This window comes from Aphelocoma coerulescens, chromosome 1A (genome assembly GCF_041296385.1).
Source record: "Aphelocoma coerulescens isolate FSJ_1873_10779 chromosome 1A, UR_Acoe_1.0, whole genome shotgun sequence".
Lineage (NCBI taxonomy): Eukaryota > Metazoa > Chordata > Aves > Passeriformes > Corvidae > Aphelocoma > Aphelocoma coerulescens.
The window spans coordinates 78,469,728-78,491,867 of NC_091014.1; the positions used below are offsets into that span (position 1 = coordinate 78,469,728).

General features: G+C 41.7%; 1 protein-coding gene across 1 annotated transcript in view; it reads right to left on the reverse strand.

Moving 5' to 3' along the window:
* Positions 1 to 22,140, reverse strand: part of CACNA1C (calcium voltage-gated channel subunit alpha1 C) — a 467,253-nt gene that overhangs the window by 254,746 nt on the left and 190,367 nt on the right. The gene's annotated exons all lie outside the window — the stretch shown is intronic.

Sequence of the window (22,140 nt, forward strand, 5' to 3'; positions counted from 1 at the left end):
CTTTTGTGTTACATGTGTTTCAATCAATCAGCCCAAAATGATTGGACACTGTCATGGCAGTGTACAATTTTACACTAAATATATGTAACACTGTATATATAAAAATACATATAAATATATGCATATATATACACACACACACAAGACCCAATGTAGTATGTCCTCAGAACAAGCCCATACATTTATATTTCTTTGAATTGTCTTTATTTGTGCCAAACTAGAGGGTCAGCCCAAAAAAGCTAGATCAGATAAAATAATGACCTCACATGCTGCAGCCTGGCATGGGTGCTGGCACATGCCATGAATAGGAACACCTCCAATCTCTAGAAACCTGTTCCTATCCCTGCACGGTTGTAAGTCACTGTTTAGCCGTAACTAACATCACATCAATATCCAGTCTGTGAACTCAGGGCCTGGGGAGACCTCCATGTCCTACAAGTTGCTACTCTTTACCCTGCTCTCTTCACCAGCTCATTCATTACCTATTTTCCACACCCCAATCACATTTCCAATTAGCCACATCCAGAAGGATTTGTACTCTTAAATTCCCTAGTAACAGTTATTTTTAAAAATTACTCCACGCTTAAAGACTTGTGTTTCTTTGTTAATTACAGCTAGGATGTATTGAAGAGTTTTAAGATCTGCTCCAGGCTGAAAGCTGACAGTGCCTGCCCTTTCAAACAGCCTGTTGCCCACAGGAGGATTCTGCCCTGGACAATCCCACAGAAGCTGTGATTGCCCCGTGAAGGGCTCCCCTTGTACAGGGCAGAGGTAATTTTAAAGGATCATAACTGTATTTAAAGATGCCAAGGCCTGCCCTCAGAGCTACATTCTGGAAATCTACACTTCAGGCTATGGCTGGACTTCTCATGTTGTCCCATTCTCTCCCCTGTAACACTGTCATCGACTTGATGGAATCACAGAATGTCCCAAATCGGAAGGGATCCATCAGGATTGTCAAGGCCAACTGCTGGCCCTACACAGGACTTCCCCAAGAATCCCACTGTGCCTGAGAGCATTGTCTATATGCTTCTTGAGCTCTGTCAGGCTGGTGCTGTGCCCACTGCCCTGGGGAGCCTGGTCCAGTGCCCAGCCACCCTCTGGGGGAAGAACCTTTTCCAACCTAAACCTCCCCTGGCACAGCTTCAGGCCATTCCCTCAGGTCCTGTCGCTGGTCACTGCAGAGAGGAGACCAGAGCCTGCCCCTCCTCTTCCCCTTGTGAGGACATTTAAGATCACAATGAGGTCTCCCCACAGTCTCCTCTGGGCTGAACAGACCGAGTGCCCTCAGCCTCTCCTCACACGCTTCCCCTCGAGCCCTTCACCATCTTCGTGGCCTCCTTTGGACACTGTCTAATGGCCCAATGTCTTCCTTACACTGTGGCACCCCAAACTGCACACAATATTCAAGGTGAGGCCTCCCCAGTGCAGAGCAGAGCGGGACAATCCCCTCCCTTGCCCATCTGATGCTGTGCCTGGTGCTCCCCAGGACAGGGCTGGCCCTCCTGGCTGCCAGGGCACTGCTCACTCATGTTCAACTTGCCATCGACCAGGACCCCCAGACCTCTGTCTGCAGCCTCTCATGCCCCAGATGGAAAAACCTGCTTTTCATGCCCTCAGCTCATGCTAGAGCTGAAACCCTCCCTGCTTGCAGGCATGACAGCTCAGCTGATTTCCTGCTATGCCAGCTCCTTCCCAGCTCTTTGCCCCCTCTCTGCCTGCATCCCCCCCCTCACCGCCGCAGCAGCTGCAGAGCTGTGCCACCCCTAATTATTCCCAGCAGTGCCAAGCTGGAGGCACTGCTGTCACGGAGGATGGCAGCAGAGTGCAGAGCATGACAACAGCAGCAGCAGGTGGGCAGAGCAGAAAAGGCCAGATTACTGTCTATGTGATTACTGTCATTTATCTCAAGTCAGGCAGAAGGCAGAACATGCTCTGCCTTTGCTCGTTCCTTCCCTCTGTTGCTGCAGAGCAATCCCTGAAAACACTGTACAGGGATGTTATGCACTTGTTAAGCTTTGTTTTAAGCACTGAAAGCCACCACTGTCAGAGCAAGTAATTGCCCCTTACAGCAGTCGCAGGTTTTTCTCAAACACATGTGCTGCAGGAAAATAAACAAGGAGGCATCCAGTGTTAGAACCAACTTGAAAAGCTGTTGGATTTTTACAAATTCAACATGTGTGTTTTGCTGCCTTGCAGTGTATTGGCCAGAGCAACGTTTGAAATGTAAACAGGAACTTCATCCTTCCAGCTCTGCCTTCTCGAGGCAGCAGGAGTGTGATGCTGTCAGGGCAGCTGCCTGCTGGGAGAGCTGCAGGAAAGCTGCTCGACTCCAGCACAGAACTGCCAGAGCATAGGTGAGAGAGGAAGCACTCCCCTCTAATGCTGGGATTGATCTAAAACATGCTCTTGCATCTGGTTCCCATCTTTGCTAATTCTTCTCTCTTTCCTCCCCGATATTTAACAGAGTAATTCTGTGTCACAGCTAAGTGTTTTCAATTCTGGCTGTCAAATTTCTAAATTAAATCCATATATTTAAAAGCATACAGACTTATGTATCAATTCTTTATACAAAAAATGTCATTTCTGAATCTTAAAACAGACTTGCTAAATTTAGCCAGAAATCTTAACACCATCACAAATACAGCCTTCATTGCAACATATACTTTCCTCCTCCAAAACTGGATCCAAACTTTGCTCCTTGGCCTCATCATTAAGTTAAGAACAGATGATAAAATAAGACTCAACCAAAGCCTGTGTCCATATGAAATGTAAATCTATTTTGAGGCCTGAAAATATTCCATACGCCTTGATTTTCATTCCATCGGTTGTGAACTAATAACAAAATTGAGAAAAGATTTGATTTTGGAGGGAAAGTTTTTCCTTTGCACATTAAGGGAGCAGAAAACTCTGTAGTCCAAATGAGGTCTAACAAAAGCCTCCTGCATAAATCTATGGGCCTCCTGAGCGTTTTTTTCATCACCTGCTCAGACAGCAGAGAGAATACATAACAAAAGGCTCAGGGGTCAAGATAAGGACAGGGAGAGATCATTCAATTACCATCACAGGCAAAACACACTTGACTTGGGGAAATTAGTTTAATTTACTACCAATCAGAGCAGGATAATGAGAAATAAAACCAGATCTTAAAAACACCTTCCCCCCACCCCTCCTTCCTTCAGGGTTTAACATCACTCTGGATTACCTCCTCCCCACCAGCAACACAGTGAGATGGGGAGTGGGGGATCCAGTCAGTGGTTCCTGCCACTCCTTCCTAGGGGATAGGATTCCTCACTCTCTTCTGCTGCTCCAGCATGAAATCCATCCCATGGAAGACAGTCCTCCATGAACTTCTCCAACATCCTTCCCCAGCCCCAGGGGGCTGCAGGTCTTCACGAGCTGCTCCAGCATAAGTTCCATGCTTCAGGAACCAGCTGCTCCAGCGTGGGTCCCCAGCAAACCTGTGAGCAAACCTGCTCCAGGTGGGCTCCTCTCTCTGTGGGGGCACACGTCCTACCAGCACAGGCTTCCCTGGGGTCACAGCCTCCTTTAGGCATCCTCTCGCTCTGGTGTGGGGTCCCCAATGGGCTGCAGGTGGATTTCTGCTCTGGAACCTGGAGCATTCTCTTCCCCCTCCTTCATCCTTGACCTTGGTGTTGGCAGAATTGTTCCTGCCACATATTTCCCCTCTTTTAGCCAGCTACAATTGCTGTTGCCCAGCAACTTCCCCCCCCCCCCCTTTTAAAATTTGTTATCCCTGAGGTGCTGCCCCTGTTCCTGATGGGCTCAGGCTTGGAGGGCTGTGGGTCAGTCTTGGAGCTGGGCTGGGATTAGCTCTGTTGGGCATGGGGAAGCTTCTGGCAGCTTCTCACAGAAGCCACCCCTGAAGCCCCTCTGCTACCACAACCTTTCCATGCAAACCCAGTACAGGCATCAGTGTGAATGAAAGATAATACATGTGAAAATTCTAGGGGCATTTAAAATGCATTGTGCTGCTCTTTTGTCTGTCAGCTACTGAAGGTTTTCAGGGCTGCCAGTTTCATGTGAACACAGTCTACTCATCACTGAAAGCAAAACTTTTTTGCTCCTGCTGTCTGTATTATGTTCTGCTTTAAAAGCAGGCAGTTGGAGAGGTCCGTATTGGAATATTAAGGAGGCTCCTAGAAGACCAAACGTTCTGAGATCACTGTGAACATGGGTTATGCATTGGCTATTTTTAGTCAGCAGTGTAACTAGAGAGGCTTCACCTCACACCACACACCCACTGCTAAACAACTACCTCCTGGTTACACGTGCCCCTCTGCCCCAAGAGGGCACAAAAGCCAAGATAAGATCGACATAAAGGGTTTTCAATCTGTCCTGGAGCCAGAAAATAGTGCTTTAATTCCTGCTTCCATTGCAATCTCCCTAACCAGCCTACTCTCTCTGGCCATTGCAATTCCAAGGAAAACAAGTAGTGAGTGTACAGAAGACCACTTCGAGCAGCTCTGACCATTAGATTGCTGGAGTCACACTTGCCTTTTTTTTGCAGCTCCAGGAACTCTTTGGTGATGTCCAGCAACAGGGCCCGAACACCACCGGTGTGATTTCATAGGACAAGCCCAATGTATGAACAGAGGCAGGTCTTTACCAGGGCCTCTGACCTGACCCTATGTCCTGTAACAGCAGCCCCTGCCCATGGCAATCCAGCAGAGAGGCACAGCAATGCCTGGGAAGTGCGAGTGAAGACTGAGAGCGAGGGAGGTCAGGAGTGCTGACACTGCTTGTTCCTGCACTCTGCTGTGCCAGGAAGTCCTTCTGCCAGAAGGCCAAGGAGGCAGCTTTTCCCTCCAGCCCCAGATGTCACAGCTACAGAGGGCTGATTTTAATGGGAATAACTGTGCCTGAAGGTGTAACCTCCACAGCTTCAACAGGGATGAGCAAACACGAGCCAAAAAAAAATCCCACACGAGCACATGCCACAGCCTGCACAGAGGGATCAGAAAGCTAAAGGAGACAATTGCTTCACCTGGACAAGTTGCCCAACATTTACACGATGAGCAATTTGAGAAACCTGAAGCATGATTTCCCAGTGCCCAATTGGCAACTACTCTCTCTCTCCTTCATTCCTGAAGGACATGACAACCTTCCCTGAGCTGGGCTGTCCTGCTCCTCTTGCTGCATGCAGGCAACAGGAGATGACCTCAATGGCTCTGTATGGTGGTGCTGCAAGAGCTGGTGCCACCAGTGAGAGGAGGGACTGAAGGTCTGGAGACACAGCTTCTCAGCAGGGCACCTTACAGCAGGGTCCAGGCCATGCATTAGCCCTGGCCAGAGCCAAAGCCCAATTCCTGGAAGTGTTCAAGGCCAGGTTCTACGGGGCTTTGAGGAACCTGCTCTAGTTGATGTCCCTGCACATGGCAGGGAGGTTGAACGAGGTGGCCTTTAAAAGGTCCCTTCCCACCCAAACTCTTTGGTGGGAGCTGCCTGGCTAAACACACCGAGTACAGGGGACCAAAGGCAGCACTCATCTCGTGGCAGGGTTAGCACAGAGCTGCCTGGAACAAGCAGCTGCAAAGGAGTCCCAAAAAGCCCACAGAGCGGTGGCTTTCCAGCTCTGCAGGCTGCTCTCCAGAAGGGAAAGGAAAAAAGAGATTTCCCACCTGCTGCAGAGCCCCCAGGAGCATCCTGGCTGTCCAGTGCTGCTTCCCCCTACCCCTTACTGCCACTTCCTTCCATTAGCCTGATTAGCAATAATTAACAGACTTGCCGAGTTTAAAGCGGGGGGGGGGGGGGGGGGGGAATAAAAAGTCCCCAAACTAACCCAAAAAACCCAACACCTCTCTGGTAATGTATCTGCCTCCTCCTTGACATATTAACTCCAGATACCACACACACACTGCTGCTTTCAGTCTGCATAAGATAAAAGGTGCGACAAGCCGACCTGAGGTTGCCATGGAGACCAAAAATCTTTCCCAGTGCCATGGAAACTGACTCGGGATGTGCTATGAAAAGCTGACTGCACACCCTAGTTGAGCGGTTTCGTATTTTTAAACCAATTAACTGAGAGTTCAGTTAAATTAGTTGCTGTTTAAAGAAAGGCACTGTCAAAATGTAAGACGTAATAGTTGGTGTCTTTTTTTCCTTAGCCAGATAGAAGAACACAAAACCTTAGGGTTATTACCAAGCTTCAATTGGTTGTTTCTGAAAATCAAAAGCCTTATCTTTCCACATAAGAAATTCTATCTTTATATATTTATATTGAACAAGAAGGAAAGGAATGAGCATCTCTAAACCAGCCTCCCTTCCATGCTGTACTCCTTGCATGTCCCAGGCTCTGACATCACTGGAAGTTTTAAATGGAGGAGAAATAAGCTTCTGGAGGAGAAAAAATAAGATTTCAGTAATATATTTGAGATAAACATAGTAAAACTGAGATGGCAGCTGGACAGGGTACAGCAAGCATCAGCCACATGCAGACCCAGCTCAGTGAGAACAGAAACTCTCCATCAGCCCTGGCTTCAATGTGCCTCTCTTTCCCTACTTTATTGAGGCACAATTTTCCCCTCTCTTCACAATATCCTGTGACACCAGCAGACTAAAATCTCCCAGATTTCATCAGCAGGCATTTCAAATCTGTTTTTTTCCTGTTTTGAGCACATGCATCACAATCATGCTCCTTACTGTGACACTTGATATCCAGAGCTTTCTGCACATGAGGCTGCTATTGATAAACCATGAGTTTATCAGTACTTAAATCCAAGTATCCAAGATGCTGCTCCATCCTTTGATAGCAAAGGTGCAGTGTATAGGTGCTGTTACTTCAGGCCAGTAAGCAGGGAATATAACACAGCTTAATCTTTACCACATGAGTAGGAATGAGTGGAAGTGGACAGGCACAGGGCACGTAATAAATCTAAAATAATACACTCTCCAGGGTAATGCTGAAAGGGCTGAGGAACACCTGGGGAATACCTGCCAGTGCTACGTGCCTTGTTTGCAATGCTGTCTTTGTGAGCTGGGCTGGAGAGAGCTCACAAAGACAGCCACGTTCCCATGGCTCCTCGAGGGCCTCCCAGAAAAGTCTGCTAATCCAGAAATCTGCTTTGAATCCAGCTCGTGTATTTTGGGGGTCGGAAATCTGGCCCTCAAAAGTGAGAAGAGTTAAAAAGAAATAACGAGCATGTTCATTTCAGGGATGTAGGTGGCAGAGCTCTCCTACTGAAATTGTGTAAAAGACTGTCCTCGTGTGACCCAGTTGTAAATGGGTACCTGTGCTGTGGACTGAGAACTGGGCAGGTGCCGTGGCAGTCACACAGCACTCCAGGTAAGGAGAGGTGAACCCAATCTTGCCTCACTTTCAGATTTGCCTTTTACCTGTTTGCCTGCGTTTCAAGCTCATTTTTATCTCAGCAAAAGCTTCAGCGAGAAGCGTCTCAGGAACGCAGCAGTAAGTACTGCACAGCCCCTCTAGGCTCCCAGCACGTGTCCTGAGAGAGGCCAGGAAAAAGGGTACTGATCCTGCAAGTTCTGATATCAACCCTGCCATTGCTAATAAACAGCTGGTAGTAAGTAAGAACATTTTCTTTGTGTTTAGAGTGAGCAAACTTAGGTTTCTATATAAGGCAGCTACTGCATCAGGAGATGTACTGGGGAGGTCTAAAAAAATACTGAAAACCAACTCTACAGTCTTTGTTCAGAAGACAATTCTTCTCCCATTTTTAGTTATTCTGCAATTAAAAAAAAAAAAATCCCATTGCATTAAATACAAAGAAATGTTATTTTGACAGAACTCCTGTAAGGCACATTCCTGCAGTATCACAAAAAGCCACACAAAGAGGAAAAGGGATCACTTACACCGCAAAAATACGAGGCAGATACTACAGTAAACATGTTGCAATCACCATGGAGATACACCCCTAAAGTTTTTGACAGGTATTTACTCAGCAAGTCAGGAGTCTCAGCAAAAGACATACAGAGTAGCAGCTAGAATCCATATGTCTCCTTCCCTCAAAAGAGGGAACACTGGCTAGGAAATAAATATTATGGATATTGAATAAAAAAAAAAAAAAATAGGTGAGTAAAGAGTGCCAAGGAAGCAGATCAGAGATATTTTGATGGCAACTACTGGAGAACACAGCACTGGCTGATCAGCAGCAGGAATCCATCTCTGAGTTTTTCAAGAGATGCTAAAAATACCCACAAGTATAGGATGCCAAACCAGCCAGCTAGCTGAGAAGCAAGAACAAAAGAGGAAAAAATCCCAACATGTTACAGAGACGATTTATAAAGAAGCCAGCAGGAAAAGCAAACTGAGAACGTGCTTCCATCTCCTGCCCATATTCTGTTCTGCCTCATATTTGCTGCACAATTTATTTAGAAAAGATTTTCTAAACACTTCACTGCAAGTCAAACCATGGAATAGGCATTTGGTGCTAGAACAGATTCTTCAAAGAGGTTCCACGTTGCAGAGACAAGAGCTCTAAAAGTTGGATTTAACCACAGCGCCTCAATACACTTCGGTGTTGTCTCATCTCAGTGATTGGTACCCTGCTACTCCCAGGACAGCTTTGAGTGGTTTATCCTCTGGTATGTGGAACTACATGCTCAGTTCTGTAAGAAAAGTAAATTATCATGCTGGGTGGCTCTCCTTTTATCTGCCTAGGATGCTAGTGAAGTTTGTTTTAAACCAGATGATTAATAAGAGGCTTAAACACACATCAGACTGAAGTGCAGATTGAAACATTGGCTGGGAGGGTGGGGCTGTGCTTCACTAATGAACCTACAGAAAGAAACCAAGTCTTATTTTGTACCATAGATGATATTTCTTGAGATTCAGAATTAAAATAACAGACAGAGATGGATGAAGTATGCCTGTTTCTGAAAATAGCTACCCATTCTTCTTTATCCTGCTGTAAAGTCAAACATACTCTTTTGAAAATACTCTGCATCCTGGATTGCTGTGGCTATGTGGGGAAATAGTTCTTTGTCCACTATGAATATTCTAGAAGTAGAAGCTTCCCAGATGCAAGAGAAATGACAAACAAGATTAATAACAATAAAGAATTCACAGCTCCATTTCCTCCTTTCCTGACTAAATGCAGTGCTAATTGTGTGTAAGCTGGATGAGAATAGTACTCACTTAGAAGACACAAAAACTTCATTTTCAAGAGTTACATGTTGAACTAAATGGAAATAAATGGCAAGTAAATGGCATACACTTCCACTAAAATGGAAGTATATGCCATTTTAGCATAGGCATGTAATTCCACAACCACAAAGAAATTATCTGCACTTTTGTTCTCATCTAAAGCAAATCTCAAAACTTTCCAGCTAGCTTTTGATCAGTCAGGAACCCCATGTTTATTCTACTTGCAAATTTCTGCACTTCTGTAGTGAGCTTCAAAATAATCAGGAAAAATCCTACTATCAAAACACTCTGAACTCCTTGGAAAGAGGTAAATTCCCAAGTTATTATTGGGAAGTGTGCTACCTGGAGATCTCAAAATACAAAATACGTGCAGGTAAAGTCTGCCACCACTCACACCCAAAATCCTGCCCTGGAGCTGGGTCAGGTATGGCTAAGGGCAGAACTTCACTTGGAGTGCTTCATCAAATTAACTGACTTCACTGCTCTTTTCTCTCCAGCTACGCTGACATTTTACCTGTTTACACTAAATGCACATTAAGAGCTGTATCAACAGCAAAAGGGCAGCTGGCAGACCCTGTGTGATGCATTAGCAACCCCTAGCATCACTTTGAACCAGCAGATAAGCAGCACCAGCCAAAAGAAAAGAAATGACAGAGGTTGTGGGTTGGAGGGGTTTTTTCCCCCTCCCTTCATATTGTGGTAGAAAAATCAAAGGAATGCTTTGCAAGCTGATGTCCTGGAAGAGGGAAGAAAACTTTCTTAAAAGCCTCTTTGGTGAAAAAAATAGCATCTTCAGGTACATTACCAGGGGAAAATCATCATCCTGAGCTGCTCCCTCCAGAGCCAGGCAGAAATTAGTCATGGGCAAAGCTCAAATGCCTTGAAGGTTCAGATGGGCATTTACAATGTCTGATACTTATCATAATCCCTTGAGTCTGCAGAAGAGTCTTTATTGCGGTTTCCTGATGCTTCTGCACAAAGTGCAGAGATAGGAAAAATATGAAAAATTAAGGCAAAAAAGTGGCCAAACATTTCTGAGTTACAAAGAGAGCTCCATTTGAGGTTTGTGGGAGGACTGCAGTTAGCTGTTATTTTATCTAAGCTTGCTTATGTATCCCTGAACAGCTTTCATGATGGCACTGTTTGGAATTCTTCTAATCCTTTAAGCTAGGAACACTACCTTAATCATATTCTAACCTGTTACCTCAAAACCCTTAGGTACCATTTTTTTATTACAGCAAAACAAAGAAGAATTGCATAGATTTTTGTGTGCTAGCAGAGGCTTCACTGATTTTGGAAAAAGACAGGAAAAATGGTCACAATCATTAGTATAGTGAAATAATGTCTTATAGCAGTGAATCAAGGGAAAGAATCACTACTGTGTGCAATGCATTGCAGTATCTGATTATGAGAAAAAGCAGAAATAGCCAGAAAAATAATTCTACAGCTCAGTACAGGAAGACACAAAAGCAAATATTAACCATAATTATTGCACTGTTCACACACTAAATTTCACTCACCAGACTATATTCAAAACATCATTCCAGCAAAACAGGCTTCACAGAAACATACAACATGGGCATATTTTCCCATGGCTTATCAAAATTGTGCCAGTGCTCGTGGATCTGCAAAATGAACTAAAAGATTATGCAAACTCTGAGCAGGTAACTATTGGTTCAGAAAGACACTTAGGTGATGGGGGGGAAAAAGTCTCTAACCCTGATAGATCAGTCACCTAGACAGAAATATTGATGTTTATGTTCCTAGGGGAACTCTGTATTATGAAGAGAAATTTCAAACCAGAGCTGGGGCAATGATGTATATAACCAGGAGAATTGAAGCAACAGGGAACCGAAGCAAGGAGGAGATAAAAGAGATCACACCAGGCCCAATCACCTTCTCCTAAGAAAGTTTCTGAGAGAAAAACTTTCTGTGATCTATTTTTTGCTCCAGTTTTGCTGAAAACAAGAAATCATTCCTTTTTTGTGTGTCTAAAGACAATCCCTCTCTGAATTCACAGTGAAAGAAGAATTAATTGTATGTGGGGCCACAAAGAGTTTGTACAAACAATATTGAATTCCTTGCACTAACTAGCCCAATATTAAATACACTCCCTCATCTATTTTGGTATCTTCTTTGCACTCTTAGTTCGTATTCAGATAAACTCAGCAGGTCTTTTAGAAGAAATGTCTTTGAAAAGTGTTGTACTACTTTAAACAAACAAACAAAACAAAATCCAAAAAAGCCCAAGACTTCAAAGGATTCTTTACCTAAAACTGACAAAATTTGACATGGAAAGGTAAGAATTCTGAAGAAAGAAACCATATAAAACACATAATGTAATCTGCATTGTTCTACTGGTAAGTCTGGCTTCCCAGAGTGAAGTGTTGCAGGTACATCCTAAATCATTGCAGTTTGTCACTATTATGGAACAAAGTAAAAACATTCTCCCCTTAGAATCTAAAATTTAGTTTTTCAAGCAACAGATCAAATAACAGCACAAATTTTAGAAGAGGAAAAATTGAAAAAAAATCCACAAAGTCCAGTACTTTAAAACTTAAAAGTAACTTTGAATAATGATTTGCTTGTGCCATACTATGGTTGTACCATTTCTGATATTCAGAAAACCCAGACCTGTGTGGTAGCATTCTGCTGCTACTGGACATTTTTTCTCAAGTGGTCACAGATATGCTTCATTCAGAACATACATTTTGTAAGTAATACGATAAATAAGAATATTAAACTCACACCATAAGAGAGAGAAAAAAAAAAAGCAGGCTGCATTACTGCTGATATATTTTAAATAAAATGGTATGGGTTCTCCTCACATAGATTAACATCAGAAGCTCAAATAAAGTTATTGTGAAATGGACAACAAATGTAGCTCTATTTCACTGGCAAAATGAAGATAAACACCTTGATATTAAATGCCTTTCCTGAGAAAAGAATGACCAGCCTTCGTTTCCAAGCACCAGAAGTTTATAAAAAACAGCAGGAAAAAAATATAAAAAAAAAAAAAAAAAAAAAAAAAAAAAAAATCGAAGAGCCTGTGACACCAAGCCAGGATGAGCTCATGTGTAACAAAAGTTTAAGAGCTTTTAGCTCCTTGGATAGTTAATGGTCCAGTGGGCCAGCATCAAGGGTGCTTTTCATGTTACCAAAGGCATTTGCAATTTATTAAAGTGCTCCAAAAATTCAGGTTCCCAAAGAGGTACGAAAAAACCACACAAATCAAATACTTTGACATCAGCTCTGACAAACAGCGGGGACTGAGCTTGACTGCAAGAAAACCCCGAGCCCAGGTTCTTTTGGTTAAGGGTTGCTGATGCAGTGGTTCCTTAGAGGACACAGCTGCTCTGCACAGAACAATTAATAGCTTTGTCTCTTCTCTACATGTGTAGAATTTAAGCTCCATAAGATTATCTAGGAGTAACTAAGGATGAAATTGGGTTCATGTAGGTTTTATTCCAGCTGTCTGTACCCAAAAGGCATATCCAATTATAAGTTTGCATCCATTCCTACTTTTGTTGTACAGGAAGTCCAAATAAAATCCAAACAAAAAAACCCCAAACCCAATGCACAACAAAAATCTTTATTGTGTTTGAAGTATGTGAAAACAGATGCCCCAGACAGTCGAGAAATGGCCAACTCTTGTATTGTTCAGGAAAATTTAATTATAAACAACCAAAGACCTATTTAAGCCACATGTTTTGATTTTAAAAATAGGGTAAAAGAGCAGATATATTCTTCTTGTTACCTTCTTGCTTCAGGCCTCTGCATCTATGGTAACACAATTACCATCTCAGGACTAGAATTGATCAGAATTTTCATAATTACATTCAGCCCTAACAAATCAAGTGCCTTGCTCTGTGTTTGGTGGGGGTTTTTTTTCCATCTGAATTTTATAGAGCTACTGCCTCAATCTCCACCCCACCATAAAATGTTTTAAGAAGAATTGCTACTAAATGGCTTCTTTTTCTTTTTCTAGTCCTCTTTACTACGAATCTAATCAGCTAGAAAACCCTGTATAAAGCAGGGTCAGCTATGGATTACTTTCCACATCTTTCCCTGTGTCTCCTTTGATCAGTTACATTTTATTGAGAAGCACATACTGAGGAACAGAGCACAGTCAAACAGCGAGGGGGGTTTGAAGCCTTGCCTTATCACTGGGCCTTCTGCAGTTGCTACATTAATTTTGCTGACTTGCAAACTCATGGAAAGGCCAAGAAAAAGTGATTTTGTGTTATCTTCCAGTTCTCGTTCGCTGTTTAGTGGCTTTTATTTTGAATGATTAAGCACTCGTGTCATCCATGTAATTCCCTTGTATAAAGGTATGTCCCTGGCTGGTTCTCCCAGACCAGGAGCCTGCAGTGCCTAGCCTTATTAACAGGTAGAATAAAGAGAGAAATTTTAAAAAAAAAGAAAAAAAATAGAAAAAATAGAAAAAAAAAACGGTCTCCTTCAGTAATAAGGACATAGAGACAGCCACACATCTGTGCTAAGAATGAAAGACAGAATTTAATCTTTCATATGCAAAAATAAGGAAAAAAGCTAATTTATACCAGGTAGCAACCTCAGAACTGGAAAAGGCAAACAAAGGAACGCAGTTGCCTTTGCTGCCTGGAGTGAGTGGGAGCCAAGGCACGAACAGCTTGGGAAGGTCCAGGTTTTAGACTCCCTGTGAATTGCTGAGGGGCAGATCAAGTGACAGCAAACTCGTGTGTATCACACTTGCTGAGCACTCCTGAACAAAGAACACACCCAATTTTCCTGTGCTGGCAGATTAATTTGCATGGCAGCTCACGTACCTCACAAATAAGTTCACCACATTGAGCAGATACTATAAAACCCCACAAAAGAAAGAGGAATTCTTGGCTATCACAATGGCCTGCACTGTCTGGAACACATTGCCTATAAACCAAGAGGACAGATAACAAAATCTGTCCCTTGGAAATCACTGGAACTTCCCCAACACCCAGGGCACACAGGACTTGCCAGGTTTCTAGAACAGAGAAAACAGATTTTCAGTTCCCTTAGCCAAATTTTCAAAGCTATTGAGAAGACTAAAAGGGCCAATAGAGCCAAGTGAGATTTTCAGACACAACTAACCCAAGTCAGGCATCCATCTCCCCAGCCCTAACCCGCTTATGCACTTCAGAAAATCTCATTAGGCACAGATCTGCATTTTCAGATACCTGTCTGCCTTCAAACTCTGGTTTCTTTCCTCTACAATTCAACCTTTTTATCTGCTTTTTGCCTATTCTTCCTTACAGCTAGGTTCTCACAAGATGCAGTAGACTTTTGACCTTGGAAAAGGGATCCTGGAAGGCTTTTTTATGGAGTGTTTTTTAAAGGAGGGACTAAGCACAGAGTAATACCTCTCAAAAGAATAGGCTCAACAGCATTTTTTTTTTCCTGTTTAACCAGCACAGGAGTAGATTATAAGGAGTTTGGTTTCATTACATAACAACCTATCATTGTTCCCTAATACATTATCTCATCAGGAGGCCCCACTTCAGAGAAGCTACATAGACACACATTTCTTAATAGCAGAGCTAAGTGGCAGCATAGTCTAGTGGATTAATTATATAACTGGCAACTAGGCTTTCCTGGTTGTAATACAATTTTAAGTTTACATCCTTAAATCAAATATTTAGACTGCTAACAGCATTGAGTTTAAGAGATCTGTATGGAGCTTATTTGTTGAAAAAAATTATCATTTGCCTCCTTAAGAGCTTTTTAAATTAGGCTTATCCTCACTACAATCAGAAACTTTTGGGACACAAAATTAATTTTGAAAGCCTACAATAAAGACCTCACAAATTTTAGATATTGAAGATAAGACAAAATAGATGAATTAAAATTAGAAATTTGATACAATTATTCTCATTAGTAAGGAAAAACAAAAGAAGGAAAAACTAAGTGGAATCTTGGAGTTCTTGCCAAATTTGCTTTCAAATGAGTCTAAAAACACCCAAAGAAAGGACTTCAATCAAAGTGGTACCCAGTTGCTGACTGGAGTAGAAGCAGTGATATTCTAAGAGACCCTTGGGTAGAACTTCTTCTCTACCTGGAAAAGCTTTACATTTTTTATTATGAAATATCATATGAGACTATGCATTTAACACATTCTTATGTCTTCTCCATATGGTACCAATCCTTCTATAAATGTAGACATGTGGCTATCAGGATTTATGAACAATGTGTGCAAGTCAGACCCCTGAAGCCGATTCTAAAATAAAGCATGGTAGAGACATCCCATACAAATTCTTTCCCAGACTCTCTCTTCTTCTGAGATTTTTATTCAAGAGCAGCTAAGAATCAATGCAGAGGACTTTTACTCTTCTGGAATCAGAGCACCTTATCAAATTACCCTAAGTGGTTTTGCTATACAACTATTTTAATGCTCTAGACATTGTTTCATGCTGGGATTTATGAAAGCTTACAACAAAATTTCACTTTTTAAACAATGCTGTGATTTACCTTTGTACAGTGGAAATGGAAGGAAACAGAGGATTGTCCCACTCTGATTTTCTCATCACCAGTGGCAGAGCCAGCCTCAGTAACAAGAGTCAATCCAGTTTTGAGGGCTGAAAGCTTTTATCCTGCTCCTTTCATCACATACTTCTCATGTATTTGTTGGTTCTATTTACTCCCTCTCTGTGTGGGTTGAATATGGATGTGGAATGTGCTTCTTTCATATCTCCTTGTTGTCTGCAGCATCCAACTTATTCTCTCCAGATTAACGAGGGAATAATGTTTGTATTGATTGATACACATTGTCCTTCACAATAGGAATTGTCCTATTTGGTCAAATTTATGAAACAGACTGACAACAGCTATTCGGGATCAAGGTAGCTGCTGCCAGCCAACAACAAAGCCTCTCCTTTCCTCAACCCATAACCAAAACCTGTATATTCATGAGAAAGATCATCTTGGCCCTTAGCCCGCTCATAAATTAAGCCTGAACCAGATTTTGAATCCGACAGGAAAAGATCGTTTCCATTCCACCTGATCCTAATCTCATTTGCATGGACTTTTCACTAGTGCTGATTCTGCTAGCTTTATCAGGAGTGTTCCTAATCTTCATCACTCTAGATAAAAATAAGAACCTTACATTTCAGGTTTAAAGTCTGAAGATCTTTTTCCATCTTGAAAAATTTGCAATTCACTCTAATTCTATGTACGTTAGTGAAAATCTGGAGCAGCTCCAGCTGGAGATTATAACTTTTTGGCAAGAAGAGAGCAAAAGAAATTTAGCAACAGTTTCTTTTGCTCATGTAGCAGACTGCAGCTCCAGTAAAGAAAATAATATTAATGGTCAAAACTCTAAATTCTAAAATCTTTCATCTCTCTTAGCACGGAAAAGAAATTACATGGAAAAGAAATTAATTTTATCGTGATAAACTTTATGGAAAGGAGACGCTTTTGTAAAGACTGGCATCAATCAAGGGATAATGAAACTTCCAGAAGATGCTTTTACCAAATCAGCTTAGTCAACAAACTCTAAAGAATAGTAGCACAGCATACTTAAGATGAAAAGTATAAAAGTTTTTAGCAGTAATTTTTATTATCGCGATTAATATCATTCTGTTAGAACTTGCTGCTAATTTTTTGCACAATGAAGGGGAAAGAAATGCTAAAAATATTGGCTTAAATTGAAAGCCAGGCCTCCCACAGAATCATTTTAGATAGCTAAGATTATGCACAGTATGAGTTACAGGGTTACTAATGTAATTTGAATAAAACTTAACAATTATCTCTGAGCTACAGATTGTCACAAAGTAACGCTTGATGGACAGAAGAGAAGAGATGGAAGCGATAATATTTAATAGCAAGGAATCCTCTACTTGCCTAATATTTGAAAATAATCTATTAGGTCATCTTTTCCTTAGCAGATGTATTGGTTCCTGCCATTATCACTATTCAAATTTCTCCCTTTGGGATGGAAAAGAGTTTTGTCCAGGAATTCAGGGCAAAATTCAGGATTCAGGCTGCCTTCTACTGAAGGAGCAGGCAGTATTCATGCACTAGAACTGACAAGACCAAAGGATCCAACTAATGGGGTCCCAAGGGACAAGAAGTGAGCCCTAAAAGTCCTCCCTCCATTTCTTGAGTTGGAATCCCTGCTTTTTTGCCTTTTTTTTTTTCTTTTCTTCTTAATTTTTCCAGGCCTGGTCTGAACATGTTCATTCTCTTTTTCATCTCTCATGTATGTTCTCCTTCCCTGGTTTTGGTTTGTTTGGGGTTTTTTTCTTGTGTGCATGTGGATCTGGGAGACTTTTTCCCTCTGTGGAAACAAAGGGGCCGTGCAGTTGCCTTCACCCTGGTGCAGTGCAGGACAGTGATACCTCATTTCTCTACCAAAAGAGTAGTATCAGTGTTGTTCAATGGATTTACAAACAGGTACAGTCTAGGAGAGAAACTGCTCTAATCAAAATCAAATAGATTCTACAAAACAACTTTCAAATACTGTTTCTGGAAGTTTCCTAGCTTCAATGACTGTTTTTTGCTTAAGCCTGGGTTTGATATGGGAGTTGTGATTTAAGCAGCTTTGGCTCGAGACTGAATGACAGATAAAAAGGAGAGCATCAACCAGGAAGTTGCATGAATGCAATAATTTTGAAATTGTCTAAGTAATTAAACGTTAAACAAAACAAGAACTGGCCTTAGTGTAAAAACTGCAGGGAACTTTTAATATTTCTTTTATCCTTTTCATTGGAATGTGAAGTCAGATGACATTTGTGGTAAGATGATAGATTGACCACTGACTTGAAGAAATGAGCATTCACTTATGCAAACTTGATTTCCTGCCATTAATCACTGCACATCACGTGTTGATCACTCATCAAAAATTGGCATCCATTGCTCAAAGACTCAAATAACTGCCATTTTTAATGGCACTTTTCATGAAACAAGTATGTGCCAACACATGTGTGTACTACAAGGTACAGAGGTTCCATTTTTTGGGGAGAATACAGCCATCCATCAGTAACTGCTGTACAGACTCTTCTCTTACCCTCAGCAATGTCTTTGTGGAAATGCTGGCTCTGATCAGTCATCTTGACAAAGCCAACATTACCTAGGACATTTTGAGGGAGCAGAGACAATTGAAATTCACATGAGTGGTATCCAGTGAAGCCTGGATGCGTGTTCCCTATTGTTCTGTGGGAAAATACTAAACTTGGATGAATTTTGTCATACATCTTAATACCTCCAGCAATGAAAAACTGATGTACTCATTAGTGTTTACAAGAGAACGTCCTCTTTCAGGCAGCCTTTGGGACATTCTTGCATTGTCAACTGCAGAGCTAAAAATGCTGCTGGAAATAGCAGCCAAGTGGCCACGTGGCAGAAAAGGAGGTGGCTCTTGAAGACACATTAAGAGCAGACAGCTCCAAGAATGCGGGTGGCTCAGACAGGTTTTCTTGCTAGTAAGAGGCTTTAACTTTTGGGCAGCCCTAAAGTGGTCAGACAGTTGGATTAGATGATTATTGTAGGTCCCTTCTATTCCACTCTAACCTCCTGGCCTCGTGGAAGGTATTTGGCTCAAAAGAATCCATGTACCACTTCAAGTTCCAGGAGAGTTTAACAGATCATGCAAATATTACAGACATCAAAATAAAGGCTATGTAAAAGACCAATTGCTTTCCTTTTTAAATATCTAACTGGAAGTATTTTACTCCTGTTTCATTTACAGGCCACTACAGTTAAAAAGCTCCAAATCTCTTCATGGACTCCTTTGTCTTGAACCAAAACTGAAGGGTACTCTGACCTTACCAAGAAGTAAGTTTCTCAACTCACTCAACTTAGAAGCCCATGGAGGTCTTTTGAACCTCTCCCTAAATATCCACACTAGAAAATTCATTTTATTTGCATCACATAGCAACTCATTCTGAAAATGAATTTCTGGATTCCTAGAGACTCGTGTGCTTTCTTACCCCGAGAGTGGATAAACTGAATCTTCATCCTATGCCTCCCTGCTGCAGTTGACCAAAAGGCAGCCAGCCAAAACTCTTTGTGCACCCATCTGTTCTAATTAGGCCTAAAATCACCAATGTCTGTGCCTCTGAATTCTGCCTGGTGTTTTAGTCTCCCATCATTTAGCTTTTACACCAATGACCTTTGAGTAAAAATATCCTTGCTTCGTTCCTGAACTGTTGAGCTGCCAAAGCACTGTTATTCCATTACTAAGCATTCCAGTCTGCATTTGTACCTTGCATTTACTTGATCCCCAGCTCAGAACCCATGAAACTTTATAGCCAGTTGGACATTTCTGCCTTCCACAGGGAAATTCTGCAGAGGCTGGGGCTGAACACCAATGTGTAACATTCATCCTTTTACGGTCTGCTCTTACATACCTCGATTACATGTTATGTGCAGCTCTAGAGCTGCTAAAAATTTGCCACTGTCATGAAGAGAGTCAGAAAGGCATCAGCATTTGTAAACAAAACCCAAAGAACTTCAGGACCACATACACTCCTGTCTTTGCTATTTTAATGAAACTTGCCCTTTGCAGAGAAACCGTCTCAGAAGATAAATTTAAATTATTATTAAATTCTCCTCCCTGACCCACACACCCCTTCTGTAAGCTTCTTACACGTTACACTTTTTACTGTGGGAATAGCTATGTCACAGTGAGAGGATTGTCTGTCCTAGAAACACATTAACTACCCAATAGACAGGGGATATGAAAAGAATGAAAAGGGTGACAAGCTACCCGTTTTCATATACAAATAGATTGTGTAGTAAGTAACAATTGTGGGGCAAGAGTTTCCTGGGAAAAGAATCCAATGTGAAGGGTAAAAGGATTTCTATTTATATGTTATGTTTCCATTTGTATTGCTCACTAAGTATGAAACCTCTTTTTTAAATCTATGTCTCCTGGTGTCTTGAAGAAGAACAGACTATTCCTGCCTGTCTGAGTCATGTATCTCTGGGCAGTCAGGCCTTCTGACTCACTGGATAGTCAAAAATCTCAGATTAACAATAGTGCGTGGCTGCTAAAAATAGGAGCCGTAGACCCTGGAACTGAACGTGGGCAGAAATAAACACATTTCCTCTGAATACCTGCAATCAGTAAAACATAAACAGAAGTGTTTGCATTCTGCTCCTTCCCTTGCATTCAATTTTGTTGGAAATCCAGGTCTGAAACTGCCTCTGCTGCTGTTTCCAACATCAGTAGGGGAGATCTCCGCAATGACCACGCGTGTCTCCAGCTTGGAAGTAACCTGATTGTGTTTAGGAAGGAAGGCCCAAACATGACTATGATGGAGCCATGCCCTAACCCACTACCCAAACCTTAGCATCTTTCACAGGTCTCAGAACACACATCCCAATGCACAAAGGCATTGGAAGTATCTTTCCTTACTTTATTTTTTCCTTGCTTTTGGTTCGTGCTAGCAAGTTAGCCATTCCTGAATTAATCAGGACAGATTCCATAAAGATACAGACAGATCATCTATTTCAGGGTAAAATTTTGCATATGTTACTGCTAACTCTTTAAAGTGGTGTGATGGTTGTGATATAAAATATAAAAGTAAACTAAACACTGTAAATCTGGTATTTAGTCCTACAAAATTTCCAGGAAAACCCATCACAAAAGACACGGAGATTATTCACACTGCCTTTTATCCTGCACCTGGTGTTGATGCTGAGACTGACAGTTCATTTGTCCATCAGCATGATGAATTTGTATTAGTGTTTCAATTATATTCATTTAAACCAACAAAACTAATCCGCCTAACTGTATGACAAAATTTCACAGGACTGAAACTCCAGCTGCCTTCTGAGTTGATGCGATGAAGGAATTCTGATCAAATACAGAACTGGGACACGTGATCAGCAGGAACTCCTAAAGCTTAAACTTTTGATCTCCTGCATCAGCACATTTTCTTGCACACTCTGAATACTCTTACCTTGTAAAATGGCCCACATGGGTTACCTAGAAACCAGGATTATCAATGCCAAACAGCATCTGACTGCTCAACTTTACCGTTGGGAAGGTTAGAGAATTGCTAACTTCAAAGAAAAATTAAGTATAAGAACCTCCAAGAAATCCTATCAAACAGCCAGCTTTGGAAAACAAAATTTTAGGCTTGAAAAAGAGATTTTAAAAACTATCAGAACTGAACAGACAGCAGTGCTTTAATCAGGTTCTAGATTTTGAGATGCAATCTTGGAAAAAAAACCCAAACAAAATAAAGAACTAAAGCAACAAAAGAACCCAAACATAACCAAAAAAAACCCCAAACACCAACCCAACATGTGAGAGAAGGAAACAGGTCTCTAAACACTTTAAAATTTTTCTTACCCTAAGTACTTGCACTTATGCTCACAACTGCTTCTACTGGGCAACCATCTCTTAAAAATACTTTATTCCACATTGTTTCAGAGAGCACTTTTTGGCTGTAATTAGAGATAATGCTTTATCTGGCAATCCATTTTTGTTGGTCCCTGGAGCAGCATTTTAAAAGAGGCTAGGCTAGAGTGAACCAGAAAGGACGTGATCAGGCACAGCCGGTAAAGCTGCAAAACAGATATTGAAGAAAAGGTGGGGAAAAAATCCATAGAACTCTGAAAAATGAAATAAGATTAGCAAGGATTAAGGTGATTCAATGCCAGAAAACAGTTCTGCAACCCAAGTCGTCCAGTCGTTGACCTCTTTATTAACTCCTGTCAAGTCTAGGCAACAGTGCTTTATAAGAGTGGTAAAAACCTGACATGGCTGCCAAAAATTATCCAAGATTGACTAACAGACTGATTGGCTTCTATTCAATGCACCATTGAACTGGCTCTTGGGAGGTGTAAGTAGACAGCTACGTGAACATGGAATCTTTGACAAGAGCAGAAGTTATTGTATTTATGTCACAAGTAACAAAAATGAAGTGCTTGTTCTTAAACCGTTGGTCTACCCCAGGCAAGAATGTCACATCCATTAAGAGCATTGATAGTTGATTAGAACATCAGCTTTCCATCACCTTTAGATGGAATTTAGGTTGAAACTACAA